Source organism: Bidens hawaiensis, unplaced genomic scaffold (assembly GCF_021521415.1).
Source record: "Bidens hawaiensis isolate Kalapana, Puna unplaced genomic scaffold, B.hawaiensis_p1.1 tig00054710_1, whole genome shotgun sequence".
In the NCBI taxonomy this organism is placed as follows: Eukaryota; Viridiplantae; Streptophyta; class Magnoliopsida; order Asterales; family Asteraceae; genus Bidens; species Bidens hawaiensis.
Window position 1 is genome coordinate 69283 of NW_027499839.1, and position 8861 is coordinate 78143.

The following is an 8861-nucleotide window of genomic DNA, read 5'->3' on the forward strand; positions in this document are numbered from 1 at the left end:
TGGGTTTCGTACCTTGTTAAAACAGAGTGACACATGTAGTGTAAGTTTTAGCGGCGGTGGTGGATCTTTGAGCCTCAACCCTTAGCAGTAATAACTTTCAACAGTTGTATCAGACGCAGACGAATGTGGTGGAGGTATGCGTGTTGTCAATGGGTTTACAATTAATTGGGAAGGGAAGGTAGCGTGCACGCTTGAAATCGATGGTACCCAGGTCTCCCAAGAAGGAAGCTCAAAGACGATGAGGGTGATGGAGATAGGGTTTACAGGGTGTGGGTTGGAGGGGCAACATTCACAAACATGCAAGTATTCGATGCAAAAATGTCCCTTATCATGATGATTCACTTATCATGTACTGCAAGTGGCGCCCACAACTAGTCTTGGGCTATTCAACGTCAGAATGGAGATCTCACCTATATGCATTACAATGAAATACATGTGCTGCCCATCTTGATATGAACTTCTTTGTAAGGGGTAGCGGGTGATGGTGTTGGTGAGTGACGGCTTGAAGGTTGGTTCAAGACGCACCTACACAAGCAAGCAAAAGATGGCTTCCCCAACTTCAAGCTCAACATGGGGAAGACATACAAGCATCCAACTGAACTTGATCCTACAACGGGCAAAAGAAGGAAGATCCGGAAATACAAGAGTAACTTTTGCGCCCGACACACTTTGAGACTTCACTTCTTGGCATTTTGCCAGGGAAACTGTTGATGCAATCGTCTACTGCAAGCAGCTGCAATCCTATCATTTCTTTGACGAACATGCGTTGATGTTGTTCAGTGAGGCAGACATCATGAAGCTGCACAAGTCTCCTCTACACACGCTTGAAGACCCATCTTGGGGAAACATTGATCAAATAGTTGAGAAGTTCAACAAGTTTATTCAATATCTTGCTTCGAGTACGAGACGGATTAGACACGAAAGCAACTTACAATACTAAAGACTAGAGGGAGATTGTAGAGCCCATTTTATATGTATAAGTCTTTCGTATTTGTTAGCTTTATCATCGATGTATTGTACGTGCTTTCGTTTAGTCTTTTGTATGTTTGGGCCCGAGACCTTTGTAAATAAAGCCCATTGGGCTATGATGAATAGAAATCTTGTAGCTCATGCTTGTACTATACCTAGTACAAGCATGGGCATACACATAGAAGCTTTTGAAAAACCATTTCACCAACTCCCACTTTCTCTCAACCTTATTTTCTTTCTTACCAAAAATAGCAAATAAACGAACACTACAAGATCGAGACCTTTGTAGGTTGTAAGTCATTTATGCTAAGCTTAAATTAATCTCATAACTAATTGTGAGATCCATTATAAGTACCAACAGTAATAAACCTTTGAATTTTTAAAGTAGATTTGTAGGTGTATGTAAGTGTTGATTCATTACAATTCAATAAGCAATAAGGAATGAATTATGACGGTGTTATGATTTAATTACAAATCAATAATAATTATTGATTCGCTTTTTATAGAAGAAATTACCCGATATAAAAAAGAAGGAAATTACAATCAATTGTTCTTTTTCCTTATTTGATGACAATCAATTTCACGCAACGTTGGAATAATAAAATTTAAACATTCAGATTATTATAAAAACTTGTTATAATATAAAATTCTGATAATAATTCAGATATTTATACTTTAAAATAACTCATTCAGATAACTTTTTTAAAACTTTTGATAATTAATTACGTGGGTTACAAGAATAGTCTAAATAAGTGAAACAAACCCTAGAGTCGCTTATTTCACTATAAATATAAATCCTCACCAAAATCAATTCACCAAGATCCCAAATTCAATCATGGAGTACCGAAGTTTAAGCCTCACTCTCCTCTCTGCAAAAGGCCTCAAGAAATCAAGATTCATTAGCAAAATGCACGTCTACGCCGTCGTTTTCATCTCCGGAACCATCAGCAAATATCAAAAGCAAATAATTAGCATGGACAAACACGATGATTCCAACCCCATATGAAACTTTCTCATGAAGTTTCTTATCGATGAAGTCTCGGGTGTGACGCTGGTTGTGAAAATAAAGGCGGAGGGGATGTTCGGCGGGAAGAATTTAGGAGAGGTTCATGTTCCGGTTAAGGAGCTTCTTGAAGGAGTCAAGGGTAACAGGATGGAGGTTCAGACAGTTAATTATCAAGTTACAAGGTCGTCTGGTAAACCGAAAGGGGTTTTAAGTTTCATGTATGAGTTTGGGGAGAAGTCTGCATATTCTCCCCATGGGATGGGGGTGGCTTCCGGGTATCTAACAACGTCGTATGGAGAGCAACCGGCTGGATATGGTTACCCGAACCAACACGCAGGGCACGTTTATTATCCACCACCACCACGGCCGGATGTATCACCTCACAGATGCTCTAGTATGGGGTTTGGGTTCGGAAATTCTAGTATGGGTTTTGGGTTTGGAAGTGGCAGGTTTGCTTGGGGGAGCACTCGGTTGGGTTGTTGATAGGTGATTTGATGTCTGGCGGTGGCCGCGATGGTGTTGGTGTTTGAGTTTGATTTTAGGATTTTGTTGCGGTTATGAATTTTCGGTTTTAGTAGAATATGAAAATTAAGGGGGTGTTAGTTTTTCATTAAAAGCACTTCCCCACCTCTTTTGTCTGCGCCGCACAGACCACGTGCAGACGTTGTGCTCTGAAGTGTGTTTTTTTAGAAGACATTTTTAAAAACGTATGTGCGTCCTCTTCTCCTAGAAGTATTGTACATATCACTTCTCACATCTTCTCCTCCTCGTCTTCTTTTTTCCTTCATCAGACAACACTTCACTCCAACCCTAACCTTCTTCTCCTCTTCAACCCAATGGCGAAGGATATTGAGGGCCAGGGGTGGCCCTGGCCCCTGTTTTTTCGCGCAACAGTTTAAATTTAGCCGTTTTTCATCCAAAATTTTTTATATGTAGTGTAATTTTACCTGTTTTCGCCCAAATATTTGAGCCTGCCCCCCCCCCCCCTCGTTTATGTTTTTTAAATACATTTTGAGTCTGTCCAAGCTTCGCCACTGCTTCAACCCTAACTTCTCCTCCTCCACTCCTCCACCGCCGGTGGTGGTGTTGATCTGTCTGGGCCGTTGGGTTGGGAGGCTGAAGAATCATCCATGGAGGTGATGAATATTATGAGTTGGGGTTTGAAAAGAAAATTAAAGTAAAGGTGGAATAACAAAGAAATGAGAAATGGATTAGGATTAGGATGCATATATATATATATATATGTATGTATATATACGTACACATCCCATTTCTACTAGTTGGTTGGTTGGTTGGTCAACAAACTTGTGTGAATGAATATGAAGAGCAAGTGGATGTGTAATTGTGTATGGTATTATATTGGTTGAATTAATAATATAATGTGGATGTATAAAAAGATGTTTATATATGTGAATAATCGGGTATTTTAAAATGAAATTAGATGTTGAAGACCTTTTTTATTTAAGTTTCAGTTTATTTTAGCAGTCTGCAGACGTTAAAAAACAAACAATCTTCTTCTTACAGACTGCAGATGTTTGGTCCACCTCTTCTGCTGCAGATGCCTGCAGATATGGTCCGCAGACTGTAGATGTTTTACCTCTGAAAAAACAAGCAGCACCTAAGAACTTACTGTTTTGTTGTGGTTATGAATTGTCATGTTCTTCTTATCTCGATCTTCATCTGATTTATCCTGGTTATAAGAAAATGATGGTTGCCTCAATGTTTACATTCAGAAGTAATCCCAATTTATGGAGAATACTGCAACACAAGAAAGAGAAAACAAGTTACAACATCTTTATGATAAATTTTACTTCCTAAAATATATACATAATTCGATAAAACGAGGTTCAAATATCTTGTGGCTTTTTACTTTTTTTTTGTTGATTAGTATCAAACCATATGCATTTGAATATAACTTCTTATGAACGACAATTCCATGACTTCTACTTCGACATCATTATAAAGCCATGCACCATAACTCCACAGTTTTGGATTTTCCTACGGTCATCGCTTGACTTGACCATAAATCTAACTTTGTTCACTACGTATCCATTGTGTGACAAAACTAGATTATCGGGAGGGCAAGACAGTACAAATAACTCATTTATTTCAGTTGATTTAAGCGAATACATATCTCGAATATATCTCTTCTCAGTATTTAATATAATATAATCATGTTATTAGAGTGCAAAACAATATCATAAAGTAAGTATGTAAAATATAATATGATTGTTACCTGCTTTGTGAAACTCTTGACAACTGTTAAAGATAAACCGTATTACTTTCTTCATTAGAATATGAGAAAGGTTATAAATTCTTTCTTTCCGATACCTTGACCATTTAATCTGAAAATAGGCAATGCAAAGCTTCGAGAATCACTATATGTTTTTCATCATTTCTATCACGTTTAGCCAACTTGGATTTTGTTGTGGTTTGAACTTAGTGTTTTGAGTGCTAACAATTCTTTCTGAATTAATTGTCATGATGTTATTATCTCGAATATTTTCAGCTGTTTTATTTTGGTTATAGGCAATGTTTATCGGTATTTTACTTGTACCGGATTGGACTAAAAATGGTACAACCGGTTGAACCGGGTTATACCGGGAGGTTTAACCGGTTGGATAGGTACCTTATAATTTCCTATAAATACTACTTCAATCCAAAAATAACCTAAGTAAATGATTTCATAACAAAAAAATATTCAAAAGTTAATCCATATTAAAAAAAATAATACAAAAGCACTCAATTTTTAAAAAAATACTCCTAAAATTTATATGTTTGAATGTTAATTGTTGGATTAAATGTAAGTTTGAAAAAATATGGGCCGCAAATACAAAATATTTCTCGAAATTAAAACTGGTTTGCCGGTAAAAACCGGTATTTTATAAAAAACCGGTGGTACGAAGTTCTAGCAAACCGGTCAAAAATACCGGACTCAAAATACCGGTCTGTTATGCGAAATCCGGTTTAACCGATTCAAACGACTGGTTTGAACCGATTTTTTAAAACACTGGTTATAAGAAAATGATATTTTCCCCCAATGACTTACGTTAAGCAGTAATCCCAATTTATGGAGAATACCATAACACAAGGAAGAGAAAATAAGTTACAGCATCCTTATGATAAAGCAATATTGGTTTTAAATAATCTCAACTATGTCATATTGGTAAATATCAGTCCCAATTTTACACTTTCCTACTGACAGTCCCAACTATTGGTGTATTTTTTTTAACGGGCCACGACTAATGGTTTACTAACTCCGTTAGTCCATTGCTGAGTTGGCATGCATACGTGTCAAAAAAAAGGTCTACTTGTCAGCATTACGCGACATTTGATGTTGAGTAGGCTACCTTACTGGACCCACCACTAAATACAAACTTATTATTATCTTCATTAGATCCACTCTTTGCAACCCACCACCACCACACCACCCTCAACCATCACCGGAACATTTGACCACCACCATGTCTATACCACCTGAACCCATGACCACCACCATTATCTTACTCGTCGCCACTTCTTGACCGCTTCTGTTACTCCATATAATTCTCTAACATACGCGGAAGCAACTTGCATTCTTGGACACATTTTCTTACTAAAGAATGCAATCGGGTGGTCATCTTGTGACAATACCGCACGGATGTTCAAAGCGTCGGTAGTGACGTCAAATGGGTGAGTGAAATTTGGAAGAGTGAGTGTTACCAATGATACCGTGGCAGCTTTGAGGGCTTTAAAAGCATCTTCACTTTGTTCGTTCCAACGGAATGATGATAGTTTTAGAATGTCCGTCAGGGGTGCGGTGATTTGTGCATAGTTCTAGACAAACCGTCGGTAATACCCGGTGAGCCCTAAGAATCCACTCAACTTTGTCATGCTCGAAGGATTCAGCCTAGACTGATTTGTCTTCAATTTTTTTGCCTTCAATTTTTTCTGGGTTCGCTTGTACTCCGCTAGCGGATATAACATGGCCTAGATAGTCAATGGATGTGGCAGCGAAGATACAATTGGACGGCTTTGCAAAGAACTTGTTTAGGGACATTGTCCCGAACACATGTTGTAAGTGGCGATAGTGATCTTCCATTGATTGACTATATATAAGAATGTCATCGAAAAACACCAATATGAACCGGCTTAACACATCCCGAAACATATCATTCATTGTGGCTTGAAATGTTGACGGAACGTTAGTTAGACCAAACGGCATTACGAGGAATTCATAATGGCCATCTACCGTTCGAAACGCTGTTTTGTGTGTGTCTTCAGAAGCGACTCGGATCTGGTTGTAACCCGAGGTTAAATCGATCTTAGAGAACACTGCAGCCCCATGTAGCTCATCTAACAATTCTTCCATAGTCGGAATCGGAAAGCAATCCTTTACGGTTATATCATTTAACGCCCGGTAATCGACGCAAAACCTCCAAGATCCATCTTTTTTTCGTACCAACAACACCGGTGATGAATAGGGACTTATGCTAGGTTTAATAGTACCGTCTTTCAGCATATTGGAAATAAGATCGGTCATGATTTTCTTTTGGTATTGTGGGTACCTATAGGGTTTGACATTGATTAGGTCTGACATGGGTGAGGTTGGGATATGGTGGTCTTGGGTACGTGTTGGATGTAACTGAGTAGGGTTTTAGAATATGTGATTGTAACTGGAAAGGAGAGTGTTGATAGAATTGTCATGGTGGTGTAGGATATAGGAAGGTGGAGTGGCATTGGTGGCTTCAAAGTGGAAAAACAATGCATGAAGGGATGATACGCTTTTTTTGGCTATTAGGTTTTGAAGAGAGGATGGAGAGACTTGGGTTGATTGGGCTTCTCCACGTAGGGTGATTGCTTTGGGGCCCACGTTGAAAGTAAGTTGGGGAATTGCAAAATCTGCCATTACTGGGCCTAGGGTTCGCAACCAAGCGATCCCAATAATGACATTGGCTCCTTCAACTGGCAAGATGAAAACGGGACAAAAACCATCACAAGTTAAGTTTTCGCCATTACCAACCATAACTGCAAAAATACGGTACGTTTTGTGTTGGTAAGTGCAAAAAGGAGACAATTCTTGGTTGAATTATATTGTGCATGCTGCCCAAATCGATGAGCACCTGAACTGGTTTGTTTTGGATATACCCCATCACACGTAAGCTTGGCTTTGGCTAAGTTAAGTTTTTCTTCAATTCTTTTAGATAAACCATAAGCTTGGTGGAGGGTAGTAGGCTTGATAATAGCGAGTTCGACTTGGATATCTGGTTTGAGGCCCGAGATGTAACAATTTAGGAGAGCCTCGCTTGATAAACCAACAACACAGTTGCAAAGTTTCTCGAATTCGGATTGGTATGAGGTAACCGTTGTTGTTTGTTTAAGCTTGAAAAGGGTCGCTTGATGGTTTTCATAGTCGGATGGGCCAAAAAGGAGTTCGAGGGCTCGAACAAATGTCGTCCAAGTACCCAATTGATTGTTGTTTTTGAGGTACTTGTACCAACTCAAGGCCTCTCCGATGAAATAGAAAACCACAAGTGATAAACGTCGGTCATGGGGAATGTTGTAATAATTGAAGAAGTTGTAGGCTCGAAATATCCGGTCTAATGGATTAGAGCCATCAAACAGGGGATGATTGATCTTTGGAGGGCGAGGATAGGATAAATTCGGGTTGGTCGTTTTTGGAAGAAGAACTGAATAAGGGAGAAGTTTTTGGAGAAGTTTGAGGGCCTTTTTGTTTTTCGTTGGACATGAGGTTGAAGAGACGGGTTGTAGCTTCCATTTGTTGATTCATGGAGGCTTGAAGGGCTTCGAACTGGGTATTGGATTTGGCTTCGAATTGGGCTGTGTTGGTGGCGTTTTGAGTGAGGAATTGGGCGAATTGATCACAAAAGATTTGAAGGGACTCATCGGTGGGGGAAGATTATTTGCGATAAGGCATGGTAAGGATGATGAAAGCACCAAATGGTAGGGCCTGTAGAGTAGGCTAATCTCCAAAAGAAAGTCAGATGAGAATATGAGCAATTTTGAAACGATTTTCTGATTAATTCCAAATGCAAAGTACATGAATTTAAATATGCATGGGAGTTAAAGTGCCACTATCTCATGTCCCCTTATTCAATGAACATGCATGCACATTACCCCACTAAATGCTCCACTACTTCCTAATATGCAGGAAAAATAACAATGTAAACTGACTAATTCAATGCATGCAACTAAACTAACAATATCCGGTGGTTTACTTTCTTATTGGGTTTAATCCATTAACTTTGTTGGCTTCTTAGAAGTTCTTTTGGGCCTGTTGTTTAATATCGGCCCAGTCACTAGCAGGCCCGTATCAGATTGTCTGGTGTGCTCGAATTTCAGTTCTGTTTGATTTTGGATATGATGTGGTCGAACTATACCCCTCTGCTCAATTTATGTTACGGTATACTATGATGGTGTTATTTAACATGAATTTTAGATTTTTTGTTTATATTATTGTTTGCATACAAGGTGTTCGTGTAACACCCTTGGCAAACACAACATTTTCCCACTCTTAGGCTATCCCACATCGGCCGTGGACAAGAGAGATCACTGGTTCATAAGTAATGTCCTGCCTCTTCAATCACCAACGCGTTTTGGGCAACCAAAAACAAATCCGTGAGCTCTTCGTGGGCAGAGCAGACAATATTGGTGGTGCGAGAGGCCGGATGTTACAGTTGGTATCAGAGCCACTCTTGTGCCGTTCGGAATGTTGGGACACGCCTCATCGAGGACGATGAGTCCAAAGGGGGGTTGTCTGTAACACCCTTGGCAAACACAACATTGTCCCACTCTTAGGCTATCCCACATCGGCCATGGACAAGAGAGATCACTGGTTCATAAGTAATGTCCTGCCTCTTCAATCACCAACGCGTTTTGGGCAACC

General features: G+C 39.4%; 1 pseudogene; it reads left to right on the plus strand.

Moving 5' to 3' along the window:
* The first annotated feature begins 1804 nt into the window (after positions 1–1804).
* Positions 1805–2505, plus strand: LOC143600654 (protein SRC2-like; annotated as a pseudogene).
* Positions 2506–8861: the final 6356 nt, after the last annotated feature.